Source organism: Mustela lutreola, chromosome 1, assembly GCF_030435805.1.
Source record: "Mustela lutreola isolate mMusLut2 chromosome 1, mMusLut2.pri, whole genome shotgun sequence".
Lineage (NCBI taxonomy): Eukaryota > Metazoa > Chordata > Mammalia > Carnivora > Mustelidae > Mustela > Mustela lutreola.
Genome location: NC_081290.1, coordinates 186,883,383 through 186,898,881, shown reverse-complemented (window position 1 = coordinate 186,898,881; position 15,499 = coordinate 186,883,383). Strand labels below are relative to the sequence as shown.

Genomic DNA, 15,499 nt, shown 5'->3' with positions numbered 1-15,499 from the left:
TGGAAGGTGGGATCAGTCTGTGGCTGTCCTCAAAGCCCGGGCAGGAGAATCATGGTTTCAAGGGCCAGTCTGGGCCTCGGCAGGGGCATAGAGCCATGAGAGCACTAATTCATCACAGCTTTTTCAGAAGGTAATAGAGGGCAGAGATTAAGAGGACGGGCTCCTGTCCCTGCTCCATCACACACACTAGCTGTGAAACCTCAGGCCGGGAACCCACCCTGCCTGGCGTTGGTCTCCTGCTCTGGAAGGTAAGGGTCCCCATAAGTGTTAGGAGAAATACATGAGAGAGGCAGAAAGTGCTTAGCAAATAAGGTGCCAGACACAAAGTCAGCCATACAGGATGGAGGGAGATGGAATAAAGGGATGGAGGCTTCACCCATGGCTACCAAGAGGTGGGTACCGTCCACCTGAGGGAGCTCTTCGGGCCCCTCTGCGTGTGGACACCGCATGTCCTCGTGAAGCTTGCCTTGGAAGGTGTAACCACCTCTGTCCCCTGGTCTGTAGCATGATGATCCAGATTCAGCCGTGACCTACATGGCAGGGACCCAGGTTCACTGAACTGAGGCAGGTGGGGGGGGCAACTTGGCGCACACAGGGCCCTTAGAGTTCTGCAGGGCATGCAGATGAGGAGGCGCCAGGGGCAGCCCATGTGAGCTTGATAAGTTGCCCAGTCGCTGGTTTGGCGTGGGAGCGAACACGGCCCTCGTGCTCTCCGGAGGGTTCTCACGAATGTTTTGGCCTGCTTGCATTCTCCAAATACATCAACTGGAACCCCGAGGTGATATGCGGGTGTTAATTGGTGCAATCTTTCACTGTCCTCTGTCTACTTGAGATGTAATTCTTGTTCTGCCATGGACTTTCCCCGTGGAGAAATGTTCCTTTGAGTCTGTCATCCAGAGCCTTAAAGCAACCAGGCAGGCACCGAGCTACAGGTAGGAGGACCCTGCCTGAGTGAAAGCGTTTTGTTTCCTTGTGAATTTGCCTCAGACCCTTTTTGTCAGGGTACCAAGCACGCGGCTCTCGTTCATAAAGAACTGGCAGCCCCCCGTGCCTTCAGAGGGAAAAGTCTGTCCACAGCCGCACACGTATACCTTGGAAAGATTTCCAAAATGAAGCAGTTGGGTGTCCTAAGCCACTGCCCAGGACTCTTGACTGCCATCCAAAGACCTTGTGGGCCAGTGGTCACACAGTGGCAGGCACACAGTAGGCACCCAGCAAGGAGTAGGCCGGAGACTGGCCGAGTACTGGGCGGCTGAGTTGCACTTTTGACTTAGTGTGAAGGTCACCAATTCTGTGTCTCAAAAACCTTGACATTTGCAAGTCCGTGCTCGGTGTAGGCAGCTTTCCCGCCGGTCTGGAGGACCTGACTGCTTTGCTAACAGCCAGGTCATCCTCACCTGCTGGGACAGAGTATCTGTTCTCCCACAGGGAAGGATGGATTTGGAAGTGGCTAAGCGGAGCCTCATTCTTGCTACCGTATATTGTGAAGGGCCTTCACTATGAGGCTGGGCACCTTAGAAAAATTCAAACCAGGTTTCTTGCCTTATTCGTGCTCATCTCAAAATTGTTCCGTGTGCATGGAGGATGCATGGTATTTGATGCCTCCAAGTTGCTCTGCCACTTCATTACACATGCCAGAAAGAGGGCATCAGGCACAAGGATAATGCAAGCACCCCAAAACTGAGATTTGAAATCAGGAATCTTTTTGCAAGTCTTCTCGACCTCCCTTTCCCAGCTCTGCCGTAGCCAGGAAATTGGTTGAGGTCATTTTTCAGTCCAAAGTCTACTGCCCCTGCTGGCCAGTGCTGGGAATTGCACCCCAGTCCTTGCATATTTGGCTCTGGAATGCATCCCACGGAGGAACAGGCGTTAAAATCTACTGCTTTCTCTGCCGCCCATACACCCACAGTCTGTTCCATTCCACTCCGTCCTAACTCTCCGCGGCTTTGAGCTGTGGGGGCAGCGATTCTGGGAAAAGTGAGAAATGCTAGCGAGGCTCACTCTGGGCCCGTGACTTCGGCCGCCCTCCAAACGTGCACCTGCTCAGTCATATTTCAGACACACGATCGCCTTAAATTTTCCTTAAGTGCTATCTTCTCAGGTTAATTAATCACCAGGCTCAAACTTGCTGTTACCAGCAGGAAGTCCATCCTGAAGTCAGCAATGTCACGATTGCATCTTCTAATACTGTTTATCCTGCATTAGTGTTTACTTAGGGGGAAAATTGATCGGTAATTGATATTTCAGTCTTCCAGAGCTGGTGTTGGAAGAGCCTAATGCAAGCCTTTAATAGCAAGCAAATATTTAAATCCCTTAATGGTTGCTGAATATTGAAATGTGTGACTTTATTACTCTTTTTGGTTTGTTTTCTCTGTAATTGTGTATTTCATCGTTTAAACTTGCAACAGATGCTGGCAGGCTCCAGTCTAGCTAATCCACAAAAGCTGTTTGCCCAGACACAGCAGACCTGATTAAAAAGTATTGCTATGGAAGGAAGTCTTCTGCACTAATCAGTCTCTGTTAGCTAGTGACGAAATTACTATCCATCTCTCTCTCTTTCTCTTTCTCTCCCTCTCTCTAGGCCTGTTTTCTCTAACCTCCTCTCCCAGAATAAAGTGATGGGGGCAGCTATAGTGTTGCAATTAGGAGCATGAATCTTTTATCGTTTGGACAAGGAAGGGAAAATGCCATTACTGTCAACTGAAATGTCCTACTTGGGTTTTTTGCTCCTACTTCCCTGCCAAAGCCCATTGCTGCTGCTGAAAGTTTATAACATTCACAGCTGTTCTTGATGGCTTGATTCTTAACACAGCCAGAAATGTAGCCCGGGAGATGCTTAAGACAGTTTATGGAAAATATTAGATTTCCTTGCAGAGACACCAATGCATCGAGAAGGGTCTTGAGTCACATTAGACCCAGCCAAGATCACCAATTTTCTCCCTTTCTGGCTTCAGTTGCAAAAGCTTATTGCAAAAAAAAAAAAAAAAAAAAAAAGCCCTCTTGAATCCTCTGTGTTTTCCCGGTTGGTTTCTATCAGCACCCACAAGTCTCTGGCTATGGCGGCCACTGTCTCACCACCCACCTCCAGCAGCCGTGGGATCTGACCAGAAGCAGTGCCTTCAGAAGTGGAAAGAGCGGGACGCTACAGAGTGGACAAGAATTCCCCGGGGACCCAGCCGATGGGAGCTGAGACTAGGTCATCCAGCCTGGGGGCTCCAGAGACAGAGGTGGCTCTGGTCAAGGCCGCCACCACCGCCGCCATCTTAGCCCAGAGGTGGGGGCTCTCCCTGTGTGGCAACCCCGTGGGTCCCTCAGGAATGCCAAGAAGTGACGTAGTGAGTTTGCTAGCTCCAGCCATACAACCCTTAGGTAGGAACTTCCAGGAACCAAGCTCCCTTTGGCAGGTCCAGAGGGAGTGGCTCCTCAGTCACCAGTGCTCGGAAGGCTACGAGGACAAAGCAGCAAACCGTGCATCATCACGAGGCTGCACTCTCAGACTGTTTCTGCAAATGCATGTCCAAAGCCATGTGTTTCTTCGCCCCAGAGTGCCTCCCCAGTCACGCCGGGAAGGAAGGGTAGCGGGCACGGCCAGCAGGCACCAGCCGCCTCCCTTCGCCCCACCTTCCCCGGCCCCTCTGCTCTAGCTGTGGCCACAACCCCCACAGCTGGTTGCTGCCACTCCCCCACTGTTTTCATTCTCTGCTTTCTCCTAAATGGAAACCATTAATCATACTAAATTGTGCAATGATTCCATGATAGGGAGAATGCTGATGGCAAAAATCATTCTCCTTTGTTGTGCCAGGCAGGCAAAAGGCAGAAGTATTCGCTCATTGCCCTGCCCAGTTCCTTGCAAATGCTGACCGTGTGTTTGCCCACGCAGCTGCCTCTGTGCACACAGCTTATTCTAGCACCGGTCTAAGACATTCTGACTTGACTGGATACGAGGCGCCGGGCCACCTCTTCCTTATTCCAAGGACTACGAGTAAGACGTGTAATCGTGGGCACTCCCAGAAGTGTTTCCCATCTTGGGTAGGGGGGCAGATCAGGGGGATGGGTGCCGTGAGACCTGTGCAAAACCCAAGGTGGTCTCCGATGGGCTGAGCTGGCGGGGTTCACTGTGTCCCCCCGCCCCCGCACACGTCTGCCAGCTAGATTTCCGAAGGAGCCAGGTGTGGGTACCAAGGAGGCTTTTCGCCTTTCAGAAGTTGATGTCTGCTCCGCTTTCGACAAGCCTCTTTGTAAGCCACCCCTTCTGAATTAGAATCATTTTCCAAAAGCTCTTAAGCTATGATTAATGCCAGGGCTGTTTTTAACAATCATCCTGCCAGTCTTAAGCTGTAGTCATTTTCAATAATTTGGAGTGCTCAAAGGCAAGCCAGGAGTTTGTTGACAACAAAACCCATAAGAGTACAGCCAGGCAGCCACAAAAGATGGAAAAGCAAAGGGACCATTTGGGCTTAGCTGGCTTTTGCTCCCAGAGTTTCACCACTAAAAGTTTGATTGAACGCTCACAATGCATTAAGGATCCAACTGTGAACACGGCTCGGCAAGAGGGCTGCCAGCCCGGCTTTTGTGCGAACAAACGAGCAGCGTGTTTGGAGGCTCCTGGTTTATTTATGGACGTGTGTGGTTCATTCATGCCGTCCCCAAACCAGAGAGCCCTCGTTTGTCTTCCCTTCGCCAACATCAAAGAGCGGGACAGAAACTCGGTTGCTTTCCCCTGGGGCTGCTTACTTCCCGTGAATGCGGAGCCAGTCCTGGGCCAGGATTTGGGAATCCAGCTCCGTGCGCGGCCCCGGCCACTTCCCCAGCCGCGCGGCCTGTCTCCTTCGTCTTGGCAATTTCATGCTAGACCATCCATCTGTTTGAAAGCCCAGGCCGAAGCCATGGCTTGAAATGTCCATGATCACAGATTTACTCAGACTCGGCCTCAGATACCACTTATTTCTAGCTCATTACTTCCTCCCGTAGGAAAGGGTCAGCTCTGGGTGATGGGAGTTTAACCCCATGTATTTGCCATGATTGATGGAGATCTTTGTGTCCGTCCGTCCCCCCACCCCCATCGCCCTAGCTGGTACACAGGTTACAGGCTAGTCAGGGAACACACGGACTTCTGGGGAGAGCTCGAGCTAACTTCCAGTCGACCCCCTTCATGAATCACAGCCTGGTGGTGGTGGGGGGGGTGGGGCAGTCCTGCGTTGAACGTGGTCTCAGAGGCCTCTGTCCTGTTGCCTGTAGGGGCCTATGGCCCTCTCTTCTGAGGCTGAATGAGCAGATCTCTGGTGTCTCTGCATTGTGTCTGGCTTGGCCAGGAATGCTCCCTACAACACTACCAGTTTTCCCGTGACCAGTCTACCAGGGTCTCTCCCCACTCCTTTAAGGATTTTTCTGGTTTTTTCCAGCAGCTTTTCAGAGGCCTCTCTGGGACACGATCCCCTCTAGCACGGCACCTGCCTTAGGATCACTGGGCTCTGGGGAAATGAAAACTTTCCTCCACGCCGGCCCTTTTCCTTACACTCCCCCCGCCAGGCCGCAGATCAGCGGCCCCTCAAACCGGGGTCCTGGGGGGGTCATCCTCGATTCCTCCCTCTCTCTCGTCTCCTACTTCTAACCCGTTCCCGACTCCTGCCCCCTGTACCCTAAACTCGTCTCTGGCCTGACCCAAGCTCATCCCATCCCCTCTGTCATACAGCCCTTTCCCTCCCACCGCAAGAGGCAAGAAGACAGCCTCCTCTCGGGCTGCCCCGCCCCTGCACCTGTCCCCCACCCCCGTCAGAGTCCTAAACAAAAGTAAACCGGCCCCTCCCTACCTCTCCCACCTGGCCTGGGAAACCACTCCTGGTTGACCTTTGGCTTCAGGATCCATGCAAATGCTCCCCCCTTCGTTTGGCTTTTCAGCCTCGCCGGTGGCCTTCCAGCACCCAGAGCCCGGTCCCCACCCCTGCCCGGGGCCTTCCTCAAGCTCCTCCCCTTGCCTGCCATCCGCACGTGGTGCCTTTGAGCTTTCCGAGAGCCCCTCCCCTGGGTTCCTGCTCGGAACCTGCCCAGCCTCTCGTGCTCCCCTCCACCGCCTGCCTTAGCCGCAGACCTGACCCGTTTGTTTTCCTTTCTGTCTCTCCATAAAACAGTGAACTCCTGGAGAGCCTGTATCTGATCCAGCTCTAGCTCTGAAGCCACACGTAGTATCAGGCCTTGTGCTCAATAAATTATTGAATAATAAGAGAATTTTTTTTCATCTATGGTTGGACTGGCCTTTCATCTGTCTGTCTCTTTTCCTGGAAATATCCCTGGCAAGGCCTGCTTTCCCTCTCCTTCCTAACCAGCAATTCTGTAGTCTCTGCAACTCCTTCTGTCTGCTTTGCTGAATTTCTGTTTTGTTTTCGGTTTGGTTTCTACTCTGCTTTCTCGCTGTCCTGGTCAACTTTGTTTTGTCTCATCTGTCCCCCTTTCTGTCTTGTTCTGGGCCGGTTTTACCCATGAAGGTCAACATGGGTGTGCCTCCGTCCTATCAACATTTCCAGACCCTCTGAACACATTTGAGGGCCAGAAAGAAGAAGAAAAAAATGAGCACCAAATACAGAGAAGAAAACTGTAAAATCAAAATTATTACATGTTTAATTAAATATCTACAAAACTGTAATGTGATCAACCAGTAAAGTGCAACCAAGCTGCCCGGGGAAATAGTTACCTATAAATTGTATTCGGGGGACTGTAACAGATTTTGCTGTAGTGTGGGGTAGAGGCTCAGTAAGAAGAGGTCCTAGAGCCTGCAAAGGCTGGAAACCAGGCCCACCTGCCTTTCTTTCCTCGTCTGCTTTCTCCCATCTCTCCTGCTCTCTCCTCTCCTCTTCTGAATTTTGCATCCCGACCCTGAGCCCACACAGGGGCAGTTTCGTGAGGGAGCCAGTACAGGAAAGGCCAAGACCTTCCAGGTGGACAGAGCACCAGAGTACCTTCCTGGGAGACTGACACTTTGCAAGCATCGGACAAATAACACCGGGGGACTCGAGAGGGAAAGCTGAGCTGCCCCAAACACACGAAGAACACGGTCAACTTCCATTAGCGGCCAATTCTCTAGGTTTCGGCAACTGCAGTCTGCAGAGATAGCCGACCCACACGCCCAGCGTCCCATCTGTAAGGCAGATTGTCTGTGTGGACACCCTGGGCTTTGGAGGGCAGGTGACTTCTCTGCCCCACCGCTGTCTCCCCGCTTTTGGGTTTTGTTTTGGTGTGTGCGTGGGAGGGAGGCGGGCTGCTGGGTGATGAGCTCCGGCTCCAGGAGCCAGCATTCATGAGTAGTGTTTCCAGCTGTGCCTCTGATTCAGCCCGTGACCTTGGGCAAATTGCTTCCTCCCCGGGCCCTGCTCTCCATCTATAAAGAGCCTCAATCCCAAATTGTTTCGAGTTATTTGTTTGTAAAGTACTTTGACATCTCAGATCCAAGGCATGGTAAAGAGCAGAAATACTGCTGTTGTTACAGTGCATTTAAAACCCCCAACAAAATGCCTCGCAAGCTCTCGGGTTGAAAATTAAGAAGCTGTAATAATTGACCACTAATTCCACTGTCGCTTTATGCTATCCTTGCCGTGCTGAGATCATGCAATTTTTGCCTTTTTTTTCTTTAAAAATAAATAAAGGTTCCTTTGTGAAGAACGGATTTCATTTAGCAAATAATTTTGACTCATGTAATTACTTCTGTGACTTTTCTTCACTCCCTCGGCTTCGCTGAAGAAAAAAAAAAAAAAAAAAAAAGCCTCACCCCCAGCGCAGCCCTCCTATCCCCGGTGCTCTGTAACGTAATTGTGCAATTAGGAAGAAGTGGCCAGAGCTGCGTGTGTGTCTCTCTCTTTTAAGCCGGGAGTCTGGCTTTGACTCCCCGCTTGCTGGAGTGGGCGAGCCAGCCCGTTATTAAAAAAACAATTATGCTGTTAAAAAATCAGGAGCTGCACAAGTGAATCACATCGATTGGCAAGCGCTGGTCAGTTATCACCAGAAGGTCCTGACAACACACTAATAGGTTTTTCTGAAGATCCAATCAAATTTTCTAGGCAAAGGCTTGAGGTGTTCCACATGGGATAATGCTTGTCCTGGCCGGTATTGATTTCGGTGTGGCTCTCCCTTCTCCCCCCTCAGCGGCTGCTACCTTTTTTTTTTTTTTTTCCTGTAATAAAGACTTGAGCTTTGTATTCCATTTTAACAGTTTGATGAGGGGAGGGGGTGCCTGGAAAGCCTGGTCTGTCCTTGACGGTGCCTCTGGGCACTATCTTCTTTGTTACTCTATCCTTAAAGTCCAATACAGAATCTGACTACTTCGGGGCTCTGCTTCTCCCTGACCTTGTAGATTTTATTCTCAAAACTGCTTCCGGCCCACAGCCAGCTGGCCCTCTGAGAAGGGATTCGGTGGGAAAACCTTTTGGGAGGGAGGGATGCAGTGGCATGAAGTCACAGAGGTTTCCAGTTCCCTCACGGAAGTGAATTCCTTGGGCTAGGAGAAGGTGTTGGTCCAGGTGTTTGAGTGTGAGTGTGTGTGCGCGTGTGGTGGGAGGGAGACAAGGCCTCCGGTCAGGACAGTTGTACAGACCGTTCACTTGACCAGAGTGTCGGGTCAAGGACAGGGATCCACCGTCTGCTAGCCAAGCATGGAGACCCGACGACCCATTGCATCTGCTTGGAAGGCCTGCCTTTTTCCCGATTCACACAAATACGTTGCATGGCCCAGGGGTAGCCTGGAGAGAGGCCGTAGCAACCCAGTGCCTCCAGGACCCAGAGTCGCTCTGCTACGGGGCACGGCCTGTCTGGGCCCTGGCCGCTCCCCATTTCATCCGCGGGTGACAGTGGCAGCAACCGGAAACACCGCTTGCACGAGCTTTAGTTTCCCCATCATAGCAGGGAGGCGTCTGGGGGCTTTGAGTCAGCAGATGCCTCCCCCAGCCAGCCTCTTCTGCTACTTCACCTCCCTCTGGACCCCCATGTGGCCTGGGCAAGGGGTGCCATCCCTCTTGTCCCTCCTGCCCAGTCTCCCAAAGGACACGGGCTTTGGTTTTTTATTTTTTTAAGATTTTTATTTATTTATTTGACAGGTCACAAGTAGGCAGAGAGTCAGGCAGAGAGAGAGGAGGAAGCAGGCTTCCCGCTGAGCAGAGAGCCTGATGGGGGGCTCGATCCCAGGACCCTGGGATCACGACCTGAGCCAAAGGCAGAGGCTTTAACACACTGAGCCACCCAGGTGCCCCGACATGGGCTAGGTTCAAATCCCGACTCCTTTGCAATAAAAGTTGACTGTGGGCAAGGCTCCAAGTCTGTTTCTTCAACCTGAAAATACCCACCTCACCCCAAGTTGTGGGGACCGGGTAGATAAAAATGCTATGGGGTTGTGCAAATGTTGCTTGTATGTTCTTGTTGAACTTCTAGGCTCCGGGAGTCCTACCTCCTCCTTGGGGCTTCTCAGACCCGGCGGCCAGGAGCCCCTAGACAGACTCACACCAATTAACACTTGGTTCTATCCTGACACGTTTTCCTAGCATCGTCCCGAGTGTGTGTGTCTCTCCACGCCGGGCTGTTAGCTCCTTGCACAGCGGGGTCGCCTCTTACACGTGTCCTGGATTCCCCAGGGCTCCGCGGTACGGTGAGCTCACACCGGCTACTTGGAGAACTCCTTGACTCCCCTGGGCGCTTAGTGTTACACGATTTTTAGTCTGTAGCACTTCCCACCTAGTCTTAAATGGAATCTGTATCTTTGGTTTTGTTCATCCAATCATAGAATCCAGAATGTCTGATCTGCAGGGCACCTCCGAGCTCATCCAGTCCAACCCTCTCATTTTATACACTTCAATTACAGGTGGCCTCACAGGGATGTGCCAAACACCGGCCACCGAAGGGTGATGTTCCTGATCCCTCCTCCCCAGCCAAGACCCCTGAGCCACCTTAATGACGGACCTGTGCCTTGCCACCCACCACCAGACAGCATGCTGCAGGGAGGGGCATGCCTGGAGCTCGTTCACAATGCAGATCTGTAGGCCCCACCCATATCTTTTGAATCAGAGGCTCTAGGAGCAGGGCCTAGCAGCCAGCAGGTCCAGGTGTCTTCTAGAAGATTCTGACGCAGGGGAGCCCCTGGCTGCTGCAGGGGAAAGGGTGCTGGGCTTTGAGCCCGCCAGCCTTTGAGTCCAGCTCTACTACTGAGCCTGGAAAGCAGGAAGCAGGGCGCTCAGCGCACTAGCCCTTTGTGCACACATGCCGAGATGACACGCCCGGCACATAGTAGGCACTTAAGAAACGCTCGCTGAATTTGAATTGCCACTTGTCTCGCGTGAGTGGCTGCACGCCTGATTGCAAGGCTGATTGGAGGACATGCAGCTTTCATCACCTTCATCAGGAAAAACAAATCTATTAAGTGTCTAAACGCTCGCTCCTCTGTCCTCTGTGTACAGAGAAAAGGGTTCCAGAAAACGGGAGACAACCAGGCAGAGCGCAAAGGCCAACGGATTGGAAATCAGGAGCATCGTGGTCCGAGGCCCAGCTCCACGGCTCCGGTGATCCTGCCGGACCCGCACAGACACCCGCACCCATTCCACAGCTATTTGGGGAGTCCTACTATGTCCCTGGCAGTGCACAAGGCATGGCAAGCACACAAGGGAACAAGCTGGATAAGGTTTCCGTGGCAGATCAAATACCCCACTTGCTTCCACCCCAGGTCCCAGCCCCCTCGTCATTGGACGGGGTATGTGGCAGGGACCAGAGGGGATGTCCCACACACAAGTCTACAGTCTCTGTCCCCCACCCCTGCCGCCCACTGAGAAGGGCAGGTGTTCCCGAGGGCATAGCACACGGTGCTAGCGTCTTTGCTGTTCCCAATCCCCAAGTGATCGTGGGACACACAGCATGGCAGAGAAACGTGACATTGGGGATTCACATCTCTGTGGCAAAGCTGCCGCCTCTCCTGGCTAATATAGACCGTGCCCCCATGAGTCCTGCTCCCAGTAAGCCAAACAACACACACGCAGTGGCATGTTCGGTGACGATGGTGAGAGGAGCTGTGAAAGGGACACGGTGGCCGCTACCCAAGCACACGTAAGGGGGGGCGCGTCCCGTCTGGAGGGTCCCAGGGAGGCTTCTCTGGGGAGGTGAAAGGTGAGACCAGAGGGATGCCTAGGAAGGATCTCAGCAAAAAGCGACAGAGAGGTCACGCCCAGGCAGAAGAAACAAGCATGGCCAAAGGCCCTGAAACAGACAGAGACCAGGCCGGCAAGGCAGGAGTGCCAAGGACCAGCAGGGGATGAAAAAGGCCGCGAGGTAGAACCCGTTCAGGAGGATTCCATGGGCTATGTTAAGGATTTGGGATTTTATTGTAAAACAAATAGTACACGAAATGTTTTTAAAAGGCAGCAACAAGAAATCTGCTTCTTAAAATGTTCCGTGCCTCACCTTCTTCATCGGTACAACGGACGTAAATCTATGTATGTTTCAAGGACCTGTCAGAAAGAAATGAAATAATGTATGTTACCACAGGGTGCCTTAGAAGGATCCGGCCCCTTCTCCCTGGTGCCTTCTTGCTTACAGTTTGTATCTAGCCCAAGCATTCTACAGATACACTTGCTGTTTGTGGGGAATACCGAGATTCAGGAAGAGACCCAAGATACCCTTGTAATAAATAACAGCTGACATTTATTGAGCACTTACTGTATGCCAGCTACTGTTCTAAGTGTCAACTCACCAAAACCTTAGAGGGTAGGTACTAGTATTATAATTATACCCATTTTACAGGTAGGAAACCTGACACAGATCGGTTAAACTAATTGCTCAGGATCACATAACAGGTCGACAGCATGGCAGGCTTTAAATCGGGACGTTCTGATGCCAGGACCCTCCCTCTAAAACACTATACTGCACAGCCTCTTGGGCGGAAATGGGATTTTAGGGAAACGAAGTGGTCAGCAAGAGCAGCTCTGGCCCAACCAAAGGGGTGGGTAGGAGAGCTGGACTGTGAGAATGGTGGATGCACCACCCCAAGTTGCAGACCGTAGGCCCCCACCAGCCAGGGGCTGAACCCTGCAGCTGACCCAGGACACGGTCCCAGCCTCCCACTGCATCCTGGGTCAGGGAGGGAGCATGTTCTCTGAGTCAGCCTCTCAGCTTCTGTGCACCCCTTCTAGAGATGATGTCTTCCGGAACAGCCCCCCAGGACATGGGGGGGCGTCTGCTCGGCGAGACCCCTGGAGCCAAGCAGAGACACTGGTGGGGCCATCTTCCCTGGTGAGGGGCACGGTCCTGAGTGGGGTGCGCGGTGTGTGCCTGAGGCACGTGGTGTCGGCAGAGCCCTTGGGGAGGGCGGGCGGGCCTGCCCAGCTGGGCTTTGAGGCCGGCAGGCAGGACAGCCGCCCCGCTCCCGCCACTCTCTGCAGTCAACCAGAAAGTCAGAAAATGTGCTTGGCGACCAGTGAAGCAGATGGTTGAGAATATCATGTGTATACAATATTTATGAAATGTGCGCTGAGCAGAGCTGTGGCTGAGACTTCCGTCCCAGGCAGAGTAATTCAGCCCTGTGTGATGAACAAGATGGTAATTGGGGTAGTTCCAATTTACTAACCATTTGCAAAAGATTACATACCTCTCACATAGCATCCTCTCCTAATCTTACTTTAATGAACACTACTCTATCTGGATGTATAATTTCGGGGGGGGGGGGGACAATCTCTAGCCTAGAAGGCAAAGCTGTAGCTAATACATTAACATCCAAATTAGAGAGAGGGAGAATAATTGTGAGATCTATAGCTAAAGTAATTTGAAGCCCCCCACCCCCACCCCGCCTTTCTACACAGTAAAAGACAGAAGCGTAGTGGGGACAGCTTTTGATACCACCAAGCACTTGGACGTGGGGCTTGAAGACTTTCTGAGATGGCACCTTTTACTTCCCCTGACAAGCGCCCCCCTTCCCGCCCCCTCCGTGTGTGTGTGGGGGGGGGTGTTTTCAGCTGATCTTCGCTGCCAGAAAGGGGCTGTCCTTGTATTAGGAGGGAAGACTGTTCAGTTCCAGGGCACACTGGTTGTTGATACGCTGCATTCCCTAAAAGCCTAAGGCTGTTGGGGGGAGGCAGGGAGGACAGGAATCCTTAGGAGTGAGTTGATGATTTCTACCTCCGTTTCATCATCTGTAAAGTGGGGCGGTGGGATGGGTTGCTGCTGCTGCCTGATCCAGGTCTTCGTTCAACCATTTTAATTGAGCCCAGCACTTTCCCAGGTGTGGGGAGCAGAGGTTTAAAAATAAATGTTCTCAAGGGTGTTTACATTTTCATGGACCAAAGGGGGGGTACATTCCGTCTGTTAGGTCCTAGGACGAGGACAGGTTCTCTGCATCCAGGGGACTGGGGAAAGGCTTGGTCTTCCTACAAATCCCAGGGTGACCCAACCCACTTTCCAGCCTGGGTGACTGGGAAAGGCCCCTGGGGTGGGCCTGGCCCTAGGTCAGCCCCGCCTTTCACTGGCACCGCTACGAGGCGTGGTCTGCTTTTGCAGCTTTAGCAATACTAGGGACTAGTGGGAGGCAGCTATGCCGGCTTCTGCTCCAGAAAGGAGGCTGCAGAGAGCAGAGACCCAATGCGCGATGCTCCTTCCTGCCCAAGGGTCTCCCTCCTGCCCGGAGCTCGGTCCCTGGCTGAGGGAGGCGAGGTGTGCCGCCCTCTACCCGCCCCCCACCCCCCCAACGCACCAGGGCATCCGGGGAAAGGTGCAAGGGGCCGAGGTCAGAGAACACAGCTCTGGAAGACAGCACTCTTGGAAACACCCTTCCAGAACCCCTTTCCCAGTTCCGGTCTGCAAAGCAGAGCAGGTCTGTAAGGGCGAGGCCCTCCACTGTGCTCTCCCTGCGCCTTCTGACTCATCAAGTCCTCAAGAGGCGGGGTGGGGGGGTGGCCGAGGAGAGGGGCACCAAAGACAGCCAAGTTTCCTCCATGGGTGGGACCTCAGTGAGCCCCTACTGGGTGCCGGGAGGGGCACTAGCCCTGGGACCCATCCCAGGAGCCCTCTCCGGCGCCTCCCTGGCCCCCCTCCCCCATTCTTCCTTCCACTCTGGCTTAATTTTCTCTCAAAACTGAGTGCCGGGGCTCAAAGGTTGTCACTCAGACCTGCACACTGGCTCCCGTGCACGGGGGCTCGCTCTTTCCTAAGCCCCGAGCCCGCGCTTGCTCTCTGGTTTTCCCGTCCCTTTGCGTTAAACTGACCAGCGCGTAGACTCCCGGACATCAGCGGGCGCCCGTCTCTCCTGCTGGGAAAACCTTGATGAGATGAATAGCAATGTGAGCCCATGTGCGGAGGAAGGGACACTGGGCCTTAGGGGTGGGGGTCCAACCTCTCAGCCGCCTCCCGACCTCTGGTCACCAGTGTCTCCAGGACCACTCAGAGGGGATTTGGACTTGGTGAGAAACAGTGTAGCCAGCAAGAACCTCGGTATTGATAAGCAATGAGGTGGGGCTGGGCCCCCTCCCAGCCCCCAGGTCCTGGTAATTCACAGGCTTCCTTCCTCCCTTATTATCTGGCCTTGGGTTCTGCCTTTTCACAGGTGTGTGTGCACCTGCCTTGAGAGCAGGTAAGGGGAGAGAGAAGAGGAGAATCCAGGCTAAATAAATAAGAAGGGAGAGAGAGGGGAGGAGGAGGCAGGAGGGGTGTTCAGGCCCCAGTGCATTGTGTACTAAAGGACTTCGTTTGTGATTGAACGTGTGGCCCCACTTCTGTCTTCTCGGAGGTGACAGTTGATGAAGGATGACCAGCTACCGGGTTTGCCTGGGGCTGAAGAGCTTCCTGGGACAGAGGTCCTTCTCAGTGCTAAGACCTGGGCCAGATCATGCCCCTGTCCACCCAGTCTCTTTAGAAGGCCAGGCCTTTGTCTGAGTAAGGCTGGGACTGACATCCTGGAAGGAGCCTGGGGCCAGGCTCCTGCATATTGCGGCGGGGAGAGCGGGAAGGAAGGAGCCTCATTAAAAAGAACACCAGACCTCGTCTCTGCATCTCCTGCCCCCATGTAGGTACGGCTTCCTCCATTCTCTTCCCAGTGGTTTTCCTATAGCAGGAGCAGTGGGGACCGTGGGGACAACAAGCAAGACAGCTGGCACCCCCACGGTGCTCACTCCACGGCAGGCATCCTCGCAGACCCTGTGGGCGCGCTCACTCACTGACCCTCCCCGCTGCTCTCCGACATAGATGTCCTCCTCACCCTTGCTGATGAAGAAACAGGATAGAAGAAGTCCCATGGGCCGACGGCACGACGCCCCAGCCCAGGGAGGAGGGCGGTGGAGATGGATCCTGCGTCCTGTGTCTCTGGTCTCCCCCCTCTCTATTTTCGCTGACCTGCAGCCATGACTCTGGGCCCTGGGCCTGGGCTTTGCATTCACACCTGGGGCATTTGAACCTTGGGCTCTCAGGTGAGCTAGTGGGTGTGGGGAAGCAAGGCCAGCAGAGCTCTTTGTTCTCGAAGCCATGCCCTCTGGAAGTGGCTCCTGGGGCTGCA

At 53.4% G+C, this 15,499-nt stretch overlaps 1 long non-coding RNA gene across 1 annotated transcript in view; it reads left to right on the top strand.

Annotated features, from left to right (window-relative positions):
- Positions 1–13,559: 13,559 nt before the first annotated feature.
- Positions 13,560–15,499, top strand: part of LOC131836213 (uncharacterized) — a 160,811-nt gene continuing 158,871 nt past the window's right edge. The window contains exon 1 of the long non-coding RNA XR_009355542.1: positions 13,560–13,825. This is a non-coding gene — a long non-coding RNA (uncharacterized LOC131836213). The remainder of the gene's footprint in view (positions 13,826–15,499) is intronic.